General features: G+C 39.2%; 1 long non-coding RNA gene across 1 annotated transcript in view; it reads right to left on the reverse strand.

Annotated features, from left to right (window-relative positions):
• Nucleotides 1–1,344: 1,344 nt before the first annotated feature.
• LOC114895802 overlaps nt 1,345–21,084 on the reverse strand; it is an 83,987-nt gene continuing 64,247 nt past the window's right edge. Inside the window, exon 3 of the long non-coding RNA XR_003793648.1 lies at nt 1,345–1,532. This is a non-coding gene — a long non-coding RNA (uncharacterized LOC114895802). The remainder of the gene's footprint in view (nt 1,533–21,084) is intronic.

Consider the following 21,084-nt stretch of genomic DNA (forward strand, 5'->3'; position numbering starts at 1 on the left):
TGGATTGGACTGAAACACCTGCACGATGCATACACCTCAGCAGACAGTACAGGGCAAGCCTCCGTAAGGCTGTGTTGCAGAAGCCTCCCAGAGCACTGTCAGAGGAGTCAGCCCCACTGATCTATCAGCTCCGAGCCTCTGGGCAAGCAAGCAGCAACCCCACTTCCTGTTACACTCCGGATTCCTCCCTTGGGCTTGCATTCCAAGCTGCCCTGACTCTCCCTCCCAGGGACTCCTCCAGGTCACAGCCTGAGGAATTCTACGGCTGCAAGTAGACACTCTGAGAAGACTGAGGATGGGAACTATTTTAACTCACAAACAAATCTAAAAGGGGGATGGGTCTCTGCACTCCCAGATGAAAGAGATTCAGGCTTGTGAATCACTGAAAATAGCAGGAAATCAGACAAGAAGGGCCTTGTCCCAGAGTAATAGCCTCACTCAGAGATTAAAATAGGTCTGACCTTTGTCTATGGGACTGTGTTGTCTCAGTCACATTTAGCTGCTCCAGCTGAGGACTTCTGGAAATCTCCATCTGCGTGTTGCAAAACCGCATCTCTGGGTCAGGGGGTGGTCTCTCCCTCAACACAAAGGAGCCACTTATTCAGGGTGGCACTTAACTGGAGCTTGTGACTTGTAAGCCAAGAAAATGGAGTTCACTGAAATTCCAGTTGTCTTTTCTCCCTGCTCAAAGGAAGTTAGAAACAGAGAAATGTGACAGTGAAGGAAACTGAGGTTCACGAGCCAACACTGAAGTTATGTGATGGTCACCCACACATTTGCTAGCCTCTGGAGGGGCCTAAAGGTCCCAGTCTTCTTGTATGGCTTCTCTGCTTTAAAAGCGTATTTGGGGAGCCAACTGTTGCCATGTTTGGGGACATTGGGGTGCAGCTTTGTTGGGCAGGATCAACAGAACAGAAGGCAAGCTATTTATAGACAGGAGGCCTGGAGATCAGGAAATTAATCCTGTTTTCTACTGCTACCCCTGCCAATGAGACACTGCTTCAAACTCAGATTACTTCTCTGTGCCTCAGTTTCACCTTCTATAACTATAAACTGGAGATAATAATACCCATTCCTCCCTGGTTTCTCAGTATATTGTGAAAAGAAATTATTGCATATGTGAGCCCTGGGGAGAAATGCCTTAATTCAAAGCATCATTATTGCTATTTCTTATCGCCCAATAGTCTCCAAAGTAATCATAGCTTTCTTTTACTAATATCCCATGCCATCTCTGGCCTGGTAACCTAACTGTCAAAAGGTGGATATCCCATTGCAAGTTTTGAAGGTTTCTGTTCTTCCCAACTTTGCTTTTAATTCACATGACATCCAATTTGCTTACTTTATTTTGCCAAACATCACTTTGCACAAGCAGCCTCCACTAAGATGCAACAGGAGCTGAAGTGACCATTCAGATCTTTAAACATCCTGTAGATGAGCTGGGGGTGTAATATCTCCATCTCAGAGGGTACCACCTAATTAGACAGTGGTGGCCATTTCCTTTTCTGATTTACTCTTCTGTTCCTCTCTTTGACCTGGAAAGAACAAGGTAATACCGCTTAACCATGTATTGTATTCAAACCACGCCAACCACCAAGCATTATTTCAAAACTTACCTGGGCTGAGCTAGAGCATGTGGCCCATGCCATCAGACTCTAACTCCTCTAAAATAGCTCTCTGTTATTTTATATGAAGAGTGATGTGTAACAATCAAACTTGAAATTCTATTTTTTAATTATCTTTTATTGTGGTAAAATACCCATAATTATTTTTCACATGCAGTTTTCTGGGATTAAGGTGTATAATGTCAGATTTTCTTTTTTTTTTTTTACTGAGGTTAAAAACATGTAACGTTCGATGATTTATCATCCTAACCATTTTTAAGTGCACAGTTCAGTGGCATTAAGTACATTCATATTGTGCAATCATCACCACTATCCATCTCCAGAACTTTTTTCATCTTCCCAAACTGAAACTTTGTACCCATTAAACAACAACTCTCCATTTCCCTCTCAACCTCACCCTGGGTAACCACCATTCTACTTTCTGTCTCTATGAATTTGGCTGCTCTAGGTATCTTCTATAAAGTAAGCTATACAACATTGACTGGCTCACTTCACTAAGCATAGTGTTCTCAAAGTCCAACCAAGTCATAGCATGTGTCAGAATGTCCTTCCTTTTTAAGACTGAGTGATATTTCATTGTATGGATAGATCACATTTTGTTTATCCATTCATCCAACAACAGACTTGGCGGCTTCTACATCTTGACTATTATGAATAATGCTTCTATGAACATGGGGGTGCAAATATCTCCTCCTTGCTTTCAATTCTCTTGGGTGTACGCCCAGAAGTGGAATTGCTGGATCATATATTAACTCTTTTTTATTTTAATTTTGTTTTACATCTTTATTGGATTATAATTGCTTTACAATGTTGTGTAGTTTCTGCTGTACAGCAAAGTGAATCAGTTATATGTACACCTATATCCCCTCTCTCTTGAGCCTCCCTGCCACCCTCCCCATCACACCTCTCTAGGTCATCACAAAGCACCGAGCTGATCTCCCTGTGCTACACAGCAGCTTCCCACTAGCTACATCTATTAATTCTTTTTAAAATTTTTTTAGGAACTGCCATACTGATTTCCATAGTGGCTGCACCACTTTACATGCACAAAGGTTCCAATTTCTCCACATCTTCACCAACACCTGTTATTTTCTATTTTCTATTTTTTTTTAATAGCCATCCTAATGGGTATGCTGAAATTCTATTTTTGATAAGAGAGTAGGAGATGGAGGGGCCAAGATGAAACAGGTTACAGGGCGTTCTCATATATTTGTATAAGATTTCTATTGGACAGAGTGATGAGGACTAAAACAGAATGGCTAAGAGCCGTCTCAGAGGAGTGCACTTCTTGGTTACCCTTGCTCTAACTGGAGAGGAAGTGTATAAAAATGCCTACAAAGGGCTTCCCTGGTGGCGCAGTGGTTGAGAGTCCGCCTGCCGATGCAGGGGACACGGGTTCGTGCCCCGGTCCGGGAAGATCCCACATGCCGCGGAGCGGCTGGGCCCGTGAGCCATGGCCACTGAGCCTGCGCGTCCGGAGCCTGTGCTCCGCAACGGGAGAGGCCACAATAGTCAGAGGCCCGCGTACCGCAAAAAAAAAAATTAAAAAGTCAGCAAGAGAAAACTGAGTCTGAGAAGAATGTCAGAAAGAATTTAATGCAAAGTACTCCCTACTTGTACCACGCATCTGGCATACAAATGTTCCACATGACCTGAGATGCATTTTAGTGTTTCACCATTTTGCAGTTTCACCATAAAATTTCCAGATTATCGACAGAAGCAGGTAAGTCACTGAAGGAAGAGTAGGAAGGGTTTTCTCAGGAACTGAGCAATAGAATGGGGAAAACATGTATGGCTAACCCCGGTCAAAGGTAGAAATTAAAAGAATGAGATGGGAAGTTAAGCCTCGAGAAACTCTCTTGCTTCTGCTCTTCCCGCCAGCAGCCCATGACCAGCACCAACAGAACAAAACATCAGTTCTTTGTTCTACTGCTCACTTCCCTTTCTAAATTGCTGATGTCCTTGTTCTGCTGCCCCCGGGGACCTGATACTGGCCTGCTACTTTCCAATGCCCGCAGCCCCCTTCTGAGGGATTTCACCCATCCTCCACTCTCTCTCCTCGTTAGGAATTCAAAAAATATGTATTGGATGCCTGCAAACCATGGAAGTCAAACTATAATGGATGACTTGAGATTTTTAAATTTTTTTTTTTTTCAAAAATTTTGTTCAAAGCAAAATTAGTATCCTCCACAGTGGTGAACCTAGGACAGGGAAATGGGAACGGTCTGCCCCAGGTGCAAGCAAGTCATCATTGTCTGTAGAGAAATTTTAAAATTTTAAATAATATTAAGAATTTTTCAGTAATAAACTAAAAGAAATGACAAGCTCAAAGGCACACTGCTTTTTACTTTCCCTATGCTCTGCCAACTCTAAACAATGTCAATGATAAAATACTCCTCCCCCTTAAAATATCTTTCGTTGGTCCAAGTTCCAAGCAATTGCTGTGGTTACTGCTGAGTTTTAATAATACATATGTAATCTTCATATATATATAAACATATTATTCTTAAATAAACATCGTATTCTGGAACGTCCATTTGTATACCCAGAGACTCAGCTGTCCACATTCACTTAGAGAGTAAGTTCAAAATGGTTTGGAATCCTTTGAGCTTACCTAGAGGGCAGTTAGCATCTCCAATTCCTAGGGTACTACAGCTTCAAGTGTTTAAAACAATAGATTCAAAACAAACAATGATTGTAAAGACAAAGAAGGCAAACTCGAGTCCCTTCAATACCGCCTCTGGAAGCAATGGAATAAATGGCAGTATAAAGTATTTTCCTTTTTCCCAAGAAATCATTAATGTATTATATTTTAATTTATATATATATATAAAACTAAAATATTTTTATTCTGTAACTTTTATTTTTAATTAATTTATTTGCATGATTATCTGTTACGTTTAATAAAACTATTGTCTATATTTCTCTTCTGGCTGTTATTACTCATTTCATTGCACAATTATTACTGAAATACATTTTTCATATAAGGGTATTGAAAATGATTGGCGCTGGGTGTCAAAAATACTAGATTCATGGCTGTTCTCACTACTTTTTTTTCTAATTAGTACATAATTCATTGGATTCAATTATCCAACAAAGCGCCTGATATCTGCCAGGCACGGGCTCAGCCATGGACATACAGAGACCAATAAAGCACACAACAAGCCTCAAGGTTGGTGTCTCTGGGATACGGCATATTGGAAATCCCAGTTTATGGCTAGAGTATGAAGCTGAACTGAACATACTAATGCAAGTCTAACTTACTGGCGAAGTTCTAGACAATCCAAGACTAGACTGATCAGGTTGCTTATTTCATTCATTTTCCCATAAATGAGAGAACTGGCATATGCCCAAAAGAAGGGGTCTAATATTTTTTACACCTACTTAAAAGAATATTTATGAACTTTTTCTTATCCAGTTCTGTGATTATGTTTATGTTTAAGAATCACCCACTATCATTATGCCTCCTTAGGCCATGTCAATAAGCACACAATAAACAAAACAGACTTATGCACATCAAACATAAATGGGCCTAGTTCCCTTTAATTATTTTGAGTATTCCTATCAAAAGGAGCATCCTGCAACCCTCTATGAAGAACCGTACAGGTGGTCCAAGGGGTAACAGAATGAAATTGAGCAAAAAATTTTTAAAGTTTAGGTTAAAAATCAGGTAAAAAATATACCTACAGCAAGTCCCATTATTCTGTGGAATAACCTCCCAGGGGAACCTGTAATAGCCCCATCATTCGTGTACGTCACTCTAAACAAGGATGGAAAAAATATTTGAAGATATTCTGTAAGGAAAGCAGCCTGTATTGGAAAAGGAAAAAGAAAATGACCTAATTTTCCATCTGTAATTTTCATGATTCTGCCTTGAATGGCCTCTTCACACATAATATCTGACAGTTTGGATATAAGAGACTAAAAAACAGAAAAATGATCTTTGGCCAACCCTTTAAGGCAAGAGTTTAAAAACTCTTAAATGGAAACATTCTTGACAATAAAAATCAGACTTAAAATTATGATAAGGCACGCATACTTATTTCATATACATTTACATACTTATTCAGCGTGTGTGGCTTATTTTAAGATCCAAATTCAAATGTGTTACAATGTGCTAGTCGCTGCTGCAGCGTCTCTGTCACTGCAGCTGATGCTGTTACTGACACTTCCTGTTAAGAGTCAAATCCCATTTTTTAGGCTGAGACAGGAAATACCACTCAGCACTGGAATACATATGAAAATCAGGACACTTTCAAAGATGTAATGCAGGAAATCAACCCAAGAGAATATTCAAATAGTCACAATGTGCCTAACATTTTCTTCCTCTTTTAAATGTTGAAGCAAAGCTTCCTGTGACTCAAAAGCGACATCAATGGACTCTCAAAATGGCAAGTCCCACGTACGTATTATTCCTTCTCTTCACACTTAATTTTCCTGGCTTGATGTCAGGTTTCTAGGGCTTTAAAGATGGCCTGTAGAGCACATCTATGTATTTGCATTTAAAATTCCGTCTTCATGGAGTAGACAGAAAGTAAAACCGGCCATTAACATCAACAATTTGCTCCTTTGAGTTCCTACTGCGTGTGGGGAAACTAAGATACCAAGAGATAAGAAACCTGTTTGCAGTTCTTGAGAGGATTACAAGTTAGATGGGGAGAGGCGATGTAATCTAATAACATAAATAATAATACAATGTTACCTGTGTTTCCTTACCTGTAAAATGTAGGTAAGAGTACTTACCTGGTGGTAAGGGATTAGAAGGAATGATTATGGCAAAGCACTCAGCACAGAGTTTGGCACCCATAAATGCTGTATCACAGGTTATTGACCTTACAGGAGAATTGTCAGATAAGCAAATTTTTAAAATAAAGGTGAGTTAGGGAGAAGCAGAGGTCAGGGAGAAGTGAGGCTCTCTGTGGCAACTCAGGAAAGTTTCTTGGACAAAGCAGGACTTAAACTGGGCTTTGAAAAATGAAGAAGACCAAACAAAAGGCAAAAAAAGTCCCCATTCACTTCCGAAAATGGCAATTGGCAGGACTACCGGAGGTGATGACGCATTCTTTCAAACTCCCTTCTTGAGTGAACCTATGGCTCTATTTCCTGGATCTTTTAAACCTGTTTTTCCAGGTAAGTACAAACATCTGAGCATTAGTTTATTTACAATTTAGTCCTCATTCAGTTTTGTTCCATTTCGAACTCCTCTGTAGCACAACCTAAGCGCATTCACCAGCCAATGTTTCCTGAAAGACATCTAGGAGACAATACCAGAAGACCCTTGGAGAACAGCAGGGAATGGGGTTTCAGAGTGGACTTTCGCTACATTTTCAACGGAAGTCAAAGCAAACCAGGTGATTCCTTTCTAGTCAGTACGGACCAGTGAGAGCCCCACACCCTTTGAGTCAGTGGGAAATGGTTTCTTAACTCACTTTTGGGAAATGCTGCCAGTGATTCAGCACTACAGGCTGGCTCCCTGGGATATCATAAGGCATATTTCCCTCACAGCCTCCCCACCCCCTCGGTGAGAGGCAAGTTTCCCAGGCTCCAGTGTTACCCGTAAGCACTGCTGCTACAATAGGAAAGCGTATCAGAGGGTCAAGGGCAGTCTTTCCTTTACCAACATGATTAAGACTCTAGAAGGCTCTTTGAGTAGATACTGCATAATTTATCATCCAAACTGGGAACTTTTTGAGAATAAAATGTGGCACTACTACTAACTGTACTATAACAGCAGGTGTAAAAGGGAAATGTCCCAGGAAAATTGGATGTATGATCACCCTATCTCAGGGTCTTGAGTCCTTGCATGCTAGAGATACTGTATTGATTGTCTTTGCCCTAGAAGCCTCAGATTAGTAGGGAAAATAAGCACATACATGGGCGTTTATAAAGCATTGTAGAAGTCAGGGAACCAGGAAACTTCCTGAGGTGGCTTTTAAGAGTGAGAGAAGACTTCTGGGGAGAGGGGCTGAACTACCTCCACCTTCATCAGACAGTGAGGAATAGGACCCAAATTCCAGGCAGAAATGTCATTGAAAAACAAAAATATCTGATATTTATCAACCTCTTACTGTGTATTAGCCCCCTTATAAAATACTCATTTAACCCAGACTTCTAGTACCGCCATTTTACCTCCAAGGGGAAACAGTTTTAAAACGTTAAAAGAATCATGGGCTTCCCTGGTGGCGCAGTGGTTGAGAGTCCGCCTGCCGATGCAGGGGACACGGGTTCGTGCTCCGGTCCGGGAAGATCCCACGTGCCGCGGAGCGGCTGGGCCCGTGAGCCATGGCCGCTGAGCCTGCGCGTCAGGAGCCTGTGCTCCGCAACGGGAGAGGCCACAGCAGTGAGAGGCTCGCGTACCACAAAAAAAAAAAAAAAAAAAAGAAAGAATCTATGTCCCTTCCCTTGAATCTTGCTACCATCAGTAGAGTACAGTGGAAGTGACACTATGTGACTTCTAAGGCCAAGCAGCTTCCACCTGGTTTGCTGAAACAAACATGTTGGATCCCTGAGCTGCCAGTAAAATGTCCAGCTACCAGCAGAAACCATTCTTCAGCCATCAGCCCAGGCACCAGACATGTGAGGAGTCATCTTAGAAATGGATCCTCCAGACCCAGCGTACAACTGTCCCCACTGGCCCTTTCCTGAATCTGGATCCACAAAAGCTGGCTTTAAAATGGTTATTGTTTTATATCACTAAGTTTTGGGTGGTTACTTTCATAGCAATAGTAACTGGGTCAAAAAAACAAAACAAGACACAAGCTTAATCAGGCAATGAAAGAGGATTCAATTCCAGAAAGCTTGGTATCAAAAAGCACTCTTTTAATGACTTTTGTATCCATACAAACACCTGTGGTAGCTGACATAGGAAGTTCAGAAAAGAAAGTGATTAGAGATGGATTTGGAGAGAAAACAAGAATCTATCAACTTATAGATTTCCTTATAAACCACGTTAATGAGTCTGGAGCAATAGGGAAGCCATTGAGAAATTTTAAAGTAGTAGAATATTGTACTCAGCTTTGTGTTTTAAAAGGATCACTCTGATGTTTATGTGGAAGATCTTCAAGGGAACCAGATTTGTGGCATTTAGGAGCCTGTTAAAGCAATTCAAGCAAGAAATAAGCCAAGAGCAGTGGCAGAACAGATGAGGGGGAAGGGGGATAAAATGAAGAAACAGTAGCTAGACTGAGGACAATTGTTGAACGTTATTCTCTAATTCCACAAAATATTCTATAATCATTCTACTACCAAACCTGGAGGTGGAGAGAAACTGAAAGACAGGTAAAATGATTAGGAAATACTTCTAGAGATGCACTGTACTGAATGATCAGGGCCACAATTGCCCCATAAACTGAAAAGTATAGATGCTTTCATTTTCCTTCCCTCCCCTTGCAGATGGTGGAGGAGGAACAAAGCATGATGGGAAGGTTAGTTATAGACAATCACTTTGAGAAAATGTAACTATATTGTCAATAATGAGAGCCAGGTTCCTCACTGTCAAAGGAAATGAAAGAAAAGAGAAAGCTAGAAATAACCCTGAGATTATGAACTGGAATTGGAAATATTAGAGTGAACTTGTAGTTTTAGATAATAGATGATATAGATTTGTGTATATAAATATATATACATACATATATATGCATCTGTATGTATATACATATAGAAGTTCAGCTCTGTTTTCCAAGAGAGTCTAGAAGCAATGACACTCCAGTAGCAATGAGCAGTCTGAGAGCAGATTTTGGTTTCCAATAACATTTTCCACTAAAAGGAACCAGGACTCCTTAGATAAACAATTGATTCCAGCACTTGGGTGGGGAAGATACAATATAGACTTGGATTATCTTTTTGTCATAGAACGTTAGGAAGTGTTCAAAGAATGATATAAAGATTGTCAAAAAGACTTGGGAGCAAGTTTACAAAGGTTCCAACTGGACAATTCTGGAAAACTGAGCATCAGAGTAATGATAGTAACAGATCCATTGAATAAAATAGGAATCCATAAATCTATACTGATATGAAAAATAACTATTAAATGAAGAAATAAATGAAGGAGAAGGGAAAAAAATCTATCCAACTCTAGAATGCCAACTGATAAATAATGGAAATAGAAAATCGCCATTTGTCAGTCATATAATAGTCATTAATTCAGGCAGGAATTAGGAACAGATGCTAAGGCTGGTGAGTGGAGGCTTAATGAGTTTGAAGCCTTTGGCATAGCCTTGAACTATCTCAACATAAAATCTTTATCAATTAAAAAAAGGGGGAAATGGTGATTTTAAGGTGGAGAAAGCTGGCAACTTGACCGAGTGCTCAAGGTTGGCATCACCAGGAGTGGGATAGATGCTCATCCTGAGCTTCCATTGTGCGATCAACTTGGGAAGAGCACAGCATCATTTCTGAGGTCTTCCTGCCAGGAAGGAATGATCTGAGTCTGGTCATAAGAAAACCTCGTAAAGGCCCAGGTTGAGGGACATCCTATCAAATGAAATGTCTGTACTCTTCAATCTGTCAAGGTCATGAATCACAGGGAAAGGCTAAGGAAATGCTCCAGATTAAAGAAAAGTAAAGAGTGGTCAAAATTACCACAATGCATGATTCTGGTTCATAAAGGAAAAAGACTGCAAAAGCTGTCAAAATTTGAATGGGGTCTGTGGATTGAAAGGCAGCATTGTATCAATTTCCTAATTTGGAGGATTATTTGGGATTAAGAGGAGAGTATCTTTGTTTTTGAGAAATGTACACTGGAGTTTTAAGCATTGTGTCTACATGAGATATGGAAGTTTTTTGAACTGTTCGTGCAACTTTTCTATAAGTTTGAAATACTCATTTTTTAAGAAAATCTTAAAGAAAAGTTTTTAAAAAACTGAGGGGGGAGAAATTTGCAACACAGATGGAAAAAATAAAGTATAAGTGCTCAGAGGTTCCTTCATAACAGGAGCTAAAATAAAAGGGTTTTAATTCATTATTTAAAAAGATTAAGTACCATTCCATATGAAAATTATCAAGTACAGATGATAAAATGCTTAGTAGTTTTGATTCACAAATATCACTGGCATTTGAATAAGTAAAAAAAAAAGTAAGGTTATGCTTTTCAAGCTGTCTTTCTGAGAATTTCTGGAAGGTGATTCAACTGTTCTATAAATACTGAGCTCAAATTTCATTATAAAAATATGCTTTCAAATAAATTTTAAAATAAATAAAATACAATAAAAATACATTCAATAACATAAGAATTATAATTTAAAAAGAAAATCTATACACTGAAATATGTTCTATATCAAATAAGAAACCATCAGTATGTTCACTTGACCCACTTTCTCTTGCCACCTCTACGTAGATATTTGAATTTACTACAAATGTGTCATTTATTAATAATTAATAAATGTGCCTGATTTTTTTCTTTTAATTCTGGAAAGATTCTGGCTGTATAGCTAAAAGTGTAAATTTAGATACTAATCCCTAACAGTATGAACTATAACTTTTCTTGAGTCAATTTTATTTTTCAAATAAAGAAAAAAATTGGATGGTAAAACTGACATAAACCTACCACAGTCTTTCCTAACTTTTTTTTTAATCTTTCCTGTTCATTTTGAATACCAATGTTCATAGGAAGAGTCTCTTAACATGACTGACTATAATAAGCAAGTCGTACAAATTGACCTTACAGTTGAGCATATTACTAGGATACTGTTTTCATCTATTTTAAATGCTAATTTTTTTCCAACAGATGTCTAAGGAAGAGAGTTCTGCTTTCTTTAAAAAAAAAAGTTGAAAACAACAGTGTAAGATATTGTTTTAAAATATGTTGTGGGACAAGATACATTTCCTCTTTCATTTTGTTAGGTGATTGATAACAAAATATAAGGTCAGGTCATCCTGGAAAAGTGGGCTCCTATCTTTTAAATGGCATATTTTGCCTGATGATCTGGAAAAGGGTGGAGTTAATGACTGATAATGAAACACAACTGTATGTCATTTGATGTCTTTAGCTCCTTTGTAATACAAAAACCTACATTGTTTGTATCAAAGTCAACTGACTAGCTGTAAATAGAGTCTTTCAACATCTGAGAATCATGTGCTCAATTAATTGGTTTCTCCAACACCTGAAGATATAATATAGCAAAAGAAAACAGTAAAGACCAAGAAAAAGTATTTTGTCAGAGATTTGGACCCACAGAGCCCTCCCAGAGCTTTAGAGCATTGGTTTTCTACCAGGGCAATTTTGCATCCTGCCCCTTCCCGATATTTGACAATGTCAAAGACACTTTATTGTCGGCACACGGGGGATGCTATTGGTATCTAGCAGGTAGAGGCCAAGAATGCTGCTAAACACCTTACAATGCACAGGGCATCCCCTCCCCAACCCCCAGCAAAGAACTGTCCAGCTCAAAATAGCAACAGTGCTGAGGTAGAGATATCCTGACCTATAGCAAATATTACTCTCTTACACAAGAGTCAAGGGTAAATTTTTAGACTGTTCTAGATTCACACCTGAGCTTCTAAATGCCTTTTCTTCACTCTTCCCTGTTTCTTTATTTTCTTTTTTTTTTTGGTCACACCACACGGAATGTGGGATCTTAGTTCCCTGACTAGGGATTGAACCCATGCCCCCTGCAGTGAAAGTGCAGGGTCTTCACCACTGGACCACCAGGGAAGTCCCTTCCCTGTTTCTTCATAGCTCTCCAGTGATGGATTGATCTTTCAACTTCACTTCCTGGTTAACTCAGAAATGGGATTTATTATACTATTGTTGCTGGAAGGGGGACCCCTTCCAGGGCCTGAGAGTGAGCTCTTGTCTAACACTTGGAAATGAGTTGTCTGAGCAGACACACATACTGACAAAGCAAAAGACTTTATTGGGACAGGGTGCTAGAGTGGAGAGCAGCTGGGTAAGGGAACCCAGGAGAAATGCTCTGCCGTGTGGCTTGCAGTCTCAGGTTTTATGGAGATGGGGTTAGCTTTCTGGGTTGTCTCTGGCCAATCATCTTGTTTATGACCACATTTGGTCTGACTCAGGGTCCTTCCTGGTGGCGGGAGCATCTCTCAGCCAAGATGGATTCCAGCATGAGGGTTTCTGGGAGGTTGGCAGGACATATTATGGGCTGGCATCTCCTCCCTCTTTTTGGCCCCTCCCAAATTATCCTGGCAGCACTGTGTTCCTTATTGGGACCTCCTGTTGTGAAACAACTCATGCAAGCAGTTCTTATATTGCCTGGCCAAGGTGGGCAGTTTTGGTCAATGGTTCCCTAATAACTCCCCGCTGAGAGACTTCACACTCAAGACACTTCCCGGGAATTGGGGTAGAGGTCTTTTTCTTCTGTAACTACTTCCAGTAGGAGTGGGTGCTGTCCTATCTAGTCGAGTAAAAGTCTCTCTCCACCTGATCTAAATGGATGTATTCTGTATCTAAACCAGCTTCCACCCACATAGAAACAACATCTTAGTCTGAAACTGTTGGACCCTGTCAGACATAAACTTTGTAAGCAGCTGAAACAGGCAGTGGCCAAACAGGATACCTAACAGGATGGCCATCTCCAGATCCAGGGAAGGGAGAGAATGCAGAAACAAGGGAAGAGCAGTCAAAGGCAAAATTTGGGGTGAGGGCTGCAAGGTGTGTGACTTTCTTCTGATTGGTTGGTGGTGAGGTAACAGGGTAGTGCTCCACGTATCTTGGGCTCAGCCAGAAGTTACCATCCTCCATGGCTGTGGGGGGGCCTTAACTCCACGGAAGAGCTCAAAGATATTGTCATGTATGTTCCTTGAGGAGGAACCAGGACCCTGCCCCAAGTCTGCACTATTGTTTATTGACTGCTCGTCCCTTGTTTCTGCATTCTCTCCCTTCCCTGATTAGCAACTCTTTGAATCTGCCCTTTAGAACTCAGGGAAGGTCAAGGAGGCTAAAAGAAGCCAATTTCCTACAAACAAGAAATAGGGTGCACAGAAAGGATTTGTACCCAGGAGTCCCACAGGGTCCTGCTTTGGTTTCAATTATACCTCATTAGGTGGAGTGGTTGGCTTACTGGTGTCCAGATCCTATGGCAGAAGTATTTAAGAATCCTGAATAGAAAATTTAAGGTCATCAACCTGTATTTAATTTTGTGGAAAAAAGTGTGTAAGTAACTTAAATTTAAAAAAATATAAAATTATAGAAAGACTATCAATGCTGTGCAAAATCAATGCTTTATTAAAGGACTCCGCTTACACTATTAAAAATACTTTAGTATAATTAAGATTTTTTTTTTTTTTTTTTTTTGCGGTACGCGGGCCTCTCACTGTTGTGGCGTCTCCCGTTGCGGAGCACAGGCTCCGGACGCAGAGGCCCAGCGGCCATGGCTCACGGGCCCAGCCGCTCCGAGGCATGTAGGATCCTCCTGGACCGGGACACGAACCCACGTCCCCTGCATCGGCAGGCGGACTCTCAACCACTGCGCCACCAGGGAAGCCCTAATTAAGATTTTTTTGATGTCATACAGACCCAGGTTTGAATTCCAGCTCTCCAACTTAGTAATCACGTTGGATAAATTATTTAGCTACCATTTCCTCATCTGTAAAATGAAGATAATAGTGACTTTTTCCTAAGGTTTTGGTAAAAGTACAGGTATATATGAAAAGTATTTAGCATAATGATTAGTATGTAGTAAATGCACAAAAGTGATATATCATTAACTGATATTATTAAAGAGAAGTGCAAATATTCTTGTGCACCTTTTTGAAAAAAAATTTAATTTTGGTAGAGAGCATATTTGTCTCTTGAAGAGATTACTGTTGACCTTGAGCAAGTTATGTAATTTCTCTAACCCGTGGTTATCTTATGTTTAAAATGGGAAAGTAGTACTAGAATGTTGTGAGAATTAAATAAGTTATGAAAGAAATTCTAGCATAATGCCTGCCCCAAACACAGTTTGCTTTAAAATCATTGTGAATGCAATTTATCACACTTAGTGAAACATTATTTACATTTAACTCTTTGAGGTATAAATATTTACCCATTTTTTGTAAAACATGAATAGATGAATGTTACTTAGAGTTGTCCTTGTTTTTCTAAGGGAAGAGTAGAGCAGAAGAATAGGCCTGTGATTTGAGAAGTGCTGGAGGATGGCTCTGAGTAGAGTGATCCAGAGCTTAATCTACTTTCCCTGATGAGGTCATCTGTACAATAAAGAAAGCATCTGCTTGTTTGTAAAGTGATCAGATTGAAAGTACCAGGCATTGTTTGTTGAAATATTTCTTTTCACTTGTAGATCTCCAATCTCTGCCTTTATATGCAGCCTGACAAGTGAAGTGGAATGCCAACAGCCTTCTCTCAACAAACTAAGAGGCGGTAGAGCAGAGAAGAAAAGGAATGTAGTTAAGAGAAAGGGTCCAGGACTTCACGCAGATGACACCCACTTAGGAAAAAACAAACAACCTTTAGCCTTAGCAGAGGCACGACAAGCCTGAGGGCTTCTCACAGCGAGAAACTGGGATCTATCCCAGGCTGGATCCAATTAATTTAACAAATTAATCCTGATCGGTTCACTCATCTTACCTAGAAACATACAGAAGTCAATTGCTTAGAGGGCTTACCTAGCTAATTGTTCACAGGTCATTAAATAATCATCCAAGAGTAGCAAGTACATCAAAACCACCTCTAATGTGTGTAAATGTGCAATAATTTTTAAAAAACAGTAACCAGCAAGATTGTTAGATATATTACCTATACTTCCTTAGTTAATTGCCACTGCTTCCCACAAACTATTCCCCCAACCTGCTACTGGCACTAGGAAACAGCTAGCTGTCTCTTTCACCTACGAAATTCTCATAACCGTTGCTTCCCTTTACCCAGGTCTATTCTTTTGGCCTTTGCTCTCCCTTTCCCTACCGTAAGCAAGCGAAGAGATTCAGTAGAGCACAGAGCACTGAAAAGAATCCACGAATACTGTGTGACCGTAAACACATCACAAAATTCTCATCTGAAAAATGAGTATAATTCCTACCTCATAAGGTTTGAGAATTAAGCGAGTTAATTCATGTAAAGTGTTTAGAATAGCACAAGATAGGTGCTGTTTCAATTGGGGGATCACATGTCCCAGTTTGCCTGGGCTGGTCCAATTTATGATTGTTGTCTCAGCTTCCCAATTAGTTTGGCATTTGTCATTCTCGGGGGTCCTGGTTTGGATGACAATTCATGTGTTCAACCTGTGTGGAAGCGGTAAAGCTGCTATTATTATTGTTATTAGTAAACTGTAAACTTTTTTTAGTAGTTTAGTGAAGTCGATTACAAATGCACATATATGTTGAGATATTAATGTGTTGAGATATTCCAGAATCATTATTATAAATGATTATAATAAAAAGAGTATGATAAAAATAAAATAAAATGAGTATAATAAAAAGAACTAATTCTTACACACTTACTTGCTGTATGATTTGATGGAAGTTACCTCACCTTTCACAAACTCAAATCCTCTTCAGTAAAGCCAGATAATAATAGTCTCTGAATGGTTTTAAGAATCCAATGACATAATATATATGAAAATACTTTGTCAATTATAGTACTTGATATAAATGGAACATAATTCTTGGACTAAAAGTTGACATAAAGTATCATGTTTCCATAAATGCCATATTTAGAAGCTGGCTTAATATTTCCTCAAGCCTTCTATGTACCTAGTAGTACAGATATACTACTGGATTTATAATATTGGTTTAAAAAAAAACCATGAAGAAATCAGATGACCTGTTTGCTCAACCATGCACTAGAAACTCTAGAACTTAGTTCTTCCTACTTCTTGACTTGCTTTGGGCACTTGAAGAGGCACAACAGAATCAGTAGTTAAGTGCACGGTTTCAAGTCTTTGGTTTGCCATTAATGAGCTAAATAGGATTAAGCAAATTCCTTAATGAATCTAGGTCTCAGTGGGGGTAACATTATTACCGATTTTAACAAAATTATGAGAGATAAGTAAGATCATGATTATAGAAGTCTTAGCACGGTGACCTTGCTGTGCCTGATACATGGTAAATCTGAATAAATGTTAGCTATTGTATGTAATTTTTTTTTCTCTTTTTAATTTGTTATTTTATACTGGAGTTTAGTTGATTTACAATATTGTGTTAGTTTCAGGTGTGCATCAAAGTGATTCAGTTTATTGTATGTAATTTTAGCATACTACTCCATGTAAGTAGTTCTTAGCAAAGCACTGAGGTCAGTTCAATCTCTCTATTTTAGATCGCATTTTATCATTGTGGAGTGGGAAGTGGTCAACAAGCAGATGACTTAGTTCCTGACCCTAAGAAAATTCTAAATTGTATCTTAAAGTTGGCAGGAGGGCAGCTGTTAACTGATGTCAACAAACGTTTATTAAATAATTGCTATATGCAAAACACTCTGTTAGGAACAGTGGAATACAAGAAAATGAGTGAAAGGTCAACGAAAATTACAATACTGAGGTCTCATGGAGACAGGCCCGTGGATGGTGACCTTTTGGATTGGCCCTGAAGGTTGGGACAGGCAGGGGGGAAGGCAAAAACAGTCTAGGCGGGGTTGAGGAAAGAAATAAGGATTTATTTCCACACATTCAGCTGACTGTTGGAGTAAAAGTGCATACATGAGCTATGGGTGTGAAACTTAAAAACAAGACAATAGATTTTTAAAGTCTCTGTATCAACCCTCCTCACGATAATCTAAAAAATAGTAACTATTCACTCACTAAATTTACTGTATCATGTTTAGCTGTACTGGGTGTTTTAGAGGTCAAAGGCATTTGGACCATACTGAACCTTTGAAAACCATTTCAAGTAGGATGACCCAGCTTTTTATATTATGTTTTATTTATATAAGCCCATATTATAATCATGATACCTAATTGCCCTTTGCTCTTACAGTGACAGAACAGAGGATGTCTTGGAGTGTCTTCCAGCTTTAAGACTTGGGCTCTCCACTTTTCAGAATGTCAGAGATCTTTGGGGAGTAACGAACAAAAGAAGGTTGCAGGTGTAGAAAATACAGGTATAGGAAGGGGAAAAACTAGCGTTCATTATCTTCCGGTTTATACGGGTTGAAACCTGCTGAGCAAATAATATTTACTCTAAAAGGCACTTTGGAATAGAGAGAACTAGAGCAACGTCGGTCGTACTACTGCTTCTTCCAGCAACTCTGCAATGTGTAGGAATACAGTTGGCCCCTGATCTTGGAGTTCCATATCCACGGATTCTGCATTTGGTTGAATCTGGGAATGCTGAATCTGCGGACGCAGAATCGGAGGATCCACAGGGCCAACTGCATTACACCATTTTAGTTAAGGGACTTGAGCATCTGTGGATTTTGGTATCCGCGGGAGGTCATGAAACCAATCCCCCCCACCCCGCACATACCTATATACACACTACAGTCTGTGACCCTTTTCTCTCAGTTTCAGTGGGCTGCACATTCAAATGTGGTGCGCACTGACTGCCATCGTCTTTTCTTCCACTCTATTATGTTTCCCTTTACTCAAAGGGGAAGCTAGAGACATCCCTCCCTGACTAAATGGCCTCTATATCCAGCAAAACATATAACTACTGTAAGGAGAGAATAAAGATCCCAGTGTGTCTCTATTTCTGTATTTACTTTTTTTCTAAAATCTGAACTATACACTCTGTGAGCATAGACATTCCAACATCAGAGTTAGGTTCTTTAATTCTGTACCACTCTATTACCCCCCCAAGGAATTCAAATTTAACGTAGTTTGCAGCTTAAAAGTGGCATAAAATAAAATTCCAGAAAATGTCATGGCAACACATCAGACATTTAATGTCAGGTCCCCTTATGTTCATTGCGTTGCAAAAGGCAACCACCAATCATGCAATTTGGGAATGATATTTTACTTCATAATTAAAAACCAGGTTCCTTGTATTTGGTATTTGTAGAGCATATGTGCAAGGCAATTGCTCCTTGGGAAGGAAAGATGGTATGCTTGAACTCTGAAAGAACTCTGTCTGCAATGCTGTTGTAAATAAGCTGTTCTCCTTTGTTAGCATCCCGCACCTAACTTCACACTTAGAGGTGCTGTCGCAGAGTCACCAAAGAGTAGGCAAGCGTGAGCCCATCGTTCAAAACCTGGGGTAAATTTTGTTAGACAGTTGCTTTGTTCAATATGACAGATATTACCTTCATTTAATTATAATACTGAGAACTTCATCTGATATGATCTCAGCCTTTGTTTTTTAATCCTAAACTGACATTATTGGACTCTTTGAATATAATTTGAATAACAACGTACCAATTGATCTGATGTTGAGAAAAAGAAGATATCTGAAACACTGCTGAAAATATACCACCTTGTTTATGGTCTCTTCCTTCTCCTTTAGCTGTAGAGCTCCAAAAATGAGAGGCGTACATTTTAATAAAATCTCTTCACTCGAAGTCCATTCATCTTGGTGAACTCCTGTAGGCTGATATTGTGGGCGTCCCTTATTCTGATACAATACAGCTTTCAATGTGCCTAAATAAATAAGAGTACTACAAACATTTAAGTATTGCTTCATAATTTATTTTCAGCCAGTGGAATAAATGCCTTATCTTATGAAGTAAGGTCTGATAAATTAAGGTACAATCATCAATGGAGGCATCTTAGCAAAGGAAATACTTTAATTGGGGTATTAATAAAAACCTCAACTATGTAGAGACCAAATTTTTTTCCTATTACTAAATCTTTTCCTCTGTGACAAATCCTTTTGATATTTGAACTTTCTTTATATAAAGTTTAAAATTTTTATTTATTTATTTTTGGCTGCATTGGGTCTTTGTTGCTGTGCACGGGCTTTCTCCAGTTGTGGAGAGCGGGGGCTACTCTTCGTTGCGGTACGCGGGCTTCTCATTGCGGTGGCTTCTCTTGTTGCGGAGCATGGGCTCTAGGCGCACAGGCTTCAGTACTTGTGGCACGTGGGCTCAGTAGTTGTGGCTCTCAGGCTCAGTAGTTGTGGTGCATGGGCTTAGTTGCTCCGTGGCATGTGGGATCTTCCTGGACCGGGGCTCAAACCCATGTCCCGTGCATTGGTAGGTAGATTCCTAACCACTGAGCCACCAGGGAAGCCCTGAACAACTTTAAATGGAAATCATTCTTAAATATATTATACAATTTTCTACCACCTTAAACAGGGCATATTGATCACAATAAATTTTTTTTTCAAAATGACTCAGGGCCACTTTGAGCATCAATTGTTATATCACACTATAATATAAAAATGACCTCAAGACCTAAAGAACTCTTTTTTCTTTTCTTTTCTTTTTTCTGTGATTAAATGACTCCAGGCAACTGTTTTCAACTTACTGTAGCATTTTATCCTTTTTGGTTCCCTCCTAGCCACTGAGTTCTTTAATTTTCCTTCTGAGTCTGGTCATTGTGCATAGGAGAGTAAAATGTCCCCTTCTTTTTATGACTTCTACTCTGCTTTGGACTTAGGAACTACATCAACAAAGTTGTTGGAACTATATACAAAGCGTGAGTACACAGACATCAGCTGAGGACTCAGGGACCTGTCCGTCAATAAAGCTCTGAGCTTTCGTGTGTGGACTTTGTAACATTTGTATTGTTTATTCAGAGGTCTTTATATAGCTCAAGTCCTAGACTATTATATTAGGTAGAAGAGCTGCTGGTTCACTGAGCTCTCCATCAAAAGGGTATCACTCTGCTAGAACTGACTCAAGCTTCATATAAGGCAGATAATTTATTATTGACTCCTAGGAAAGAGCTTTAACAAGATGTAGTCAGTTGTTTCTTAACTATAACAATATTTGAAGTAGTAAACAAAACAAAGTCAGGAAAAACCCCAAATGAGAGGTGATTTTTAAAAAATTCACTCTTGGTTGGTAATATACTAAATTCTAAACATGTGATTTAGTATAGGATGGAATTTAAAATAACAGGCCTACCTATTTTATAGCCTATCCATGGTGTTGCAGTAAGAGAAGTGTAAGATCCTACTTATTGTCCCACAGCACAGAGTCTAAATGTGATGTTTCAGCAAAACTATAGTATCGGGCTGGAATCTTATTCAAGTTTGTACAGTGTAATATTAAGAATCCAGCACTGTAAAAATACAATGCTAGATTTCAAATGGCTAACCACTAGGCGGGTAATTAAAATTGGGGGAAGAGGAGTGAAGAATGACTCTCATTTTATATTTTACATTTATATATAGTTTAATTTTTTAAAACAATATATGTGTGTGAATATATGTGTATATGTCATTGTTTTTAGTTAAAATTCTTTTGATTACAAATAAAAATCACAAAAACTCCCACTTAATTCCATTTCAAACAAATAAAATTTCACTTTACTCTGTGGAATGACTCAAATACAATCAGGATTTCTGCTGCTTATTTACTCCTTAAATTCATTCAGGTTGGGTGTTGTATTAGTTTGCTAGGGCTGCTGAACAAAGTACCACAAACTGGGTAACTTAAACAACAGGAATTTATTGTCTCCCGGTTCTGGAGGCT

The sequence above is a fragment of the Monodon monoceros genome, unplaced genomic scaffold (genome assembly GCF_005190385.1).
Source record: "Monodon monoceros isolate NGI ecotype Baffin Bay Population unplaced genomic scaffold, NGI_Narwhal_1 Super_Scaffold_15, whole genome shotgun sequence".
Lineage (NCBI taxonomy): Eukaryota > Metazoa > Chordata > Mammalia > Artiodactyla > Monodontidae > Monodon > Monodon monoceros.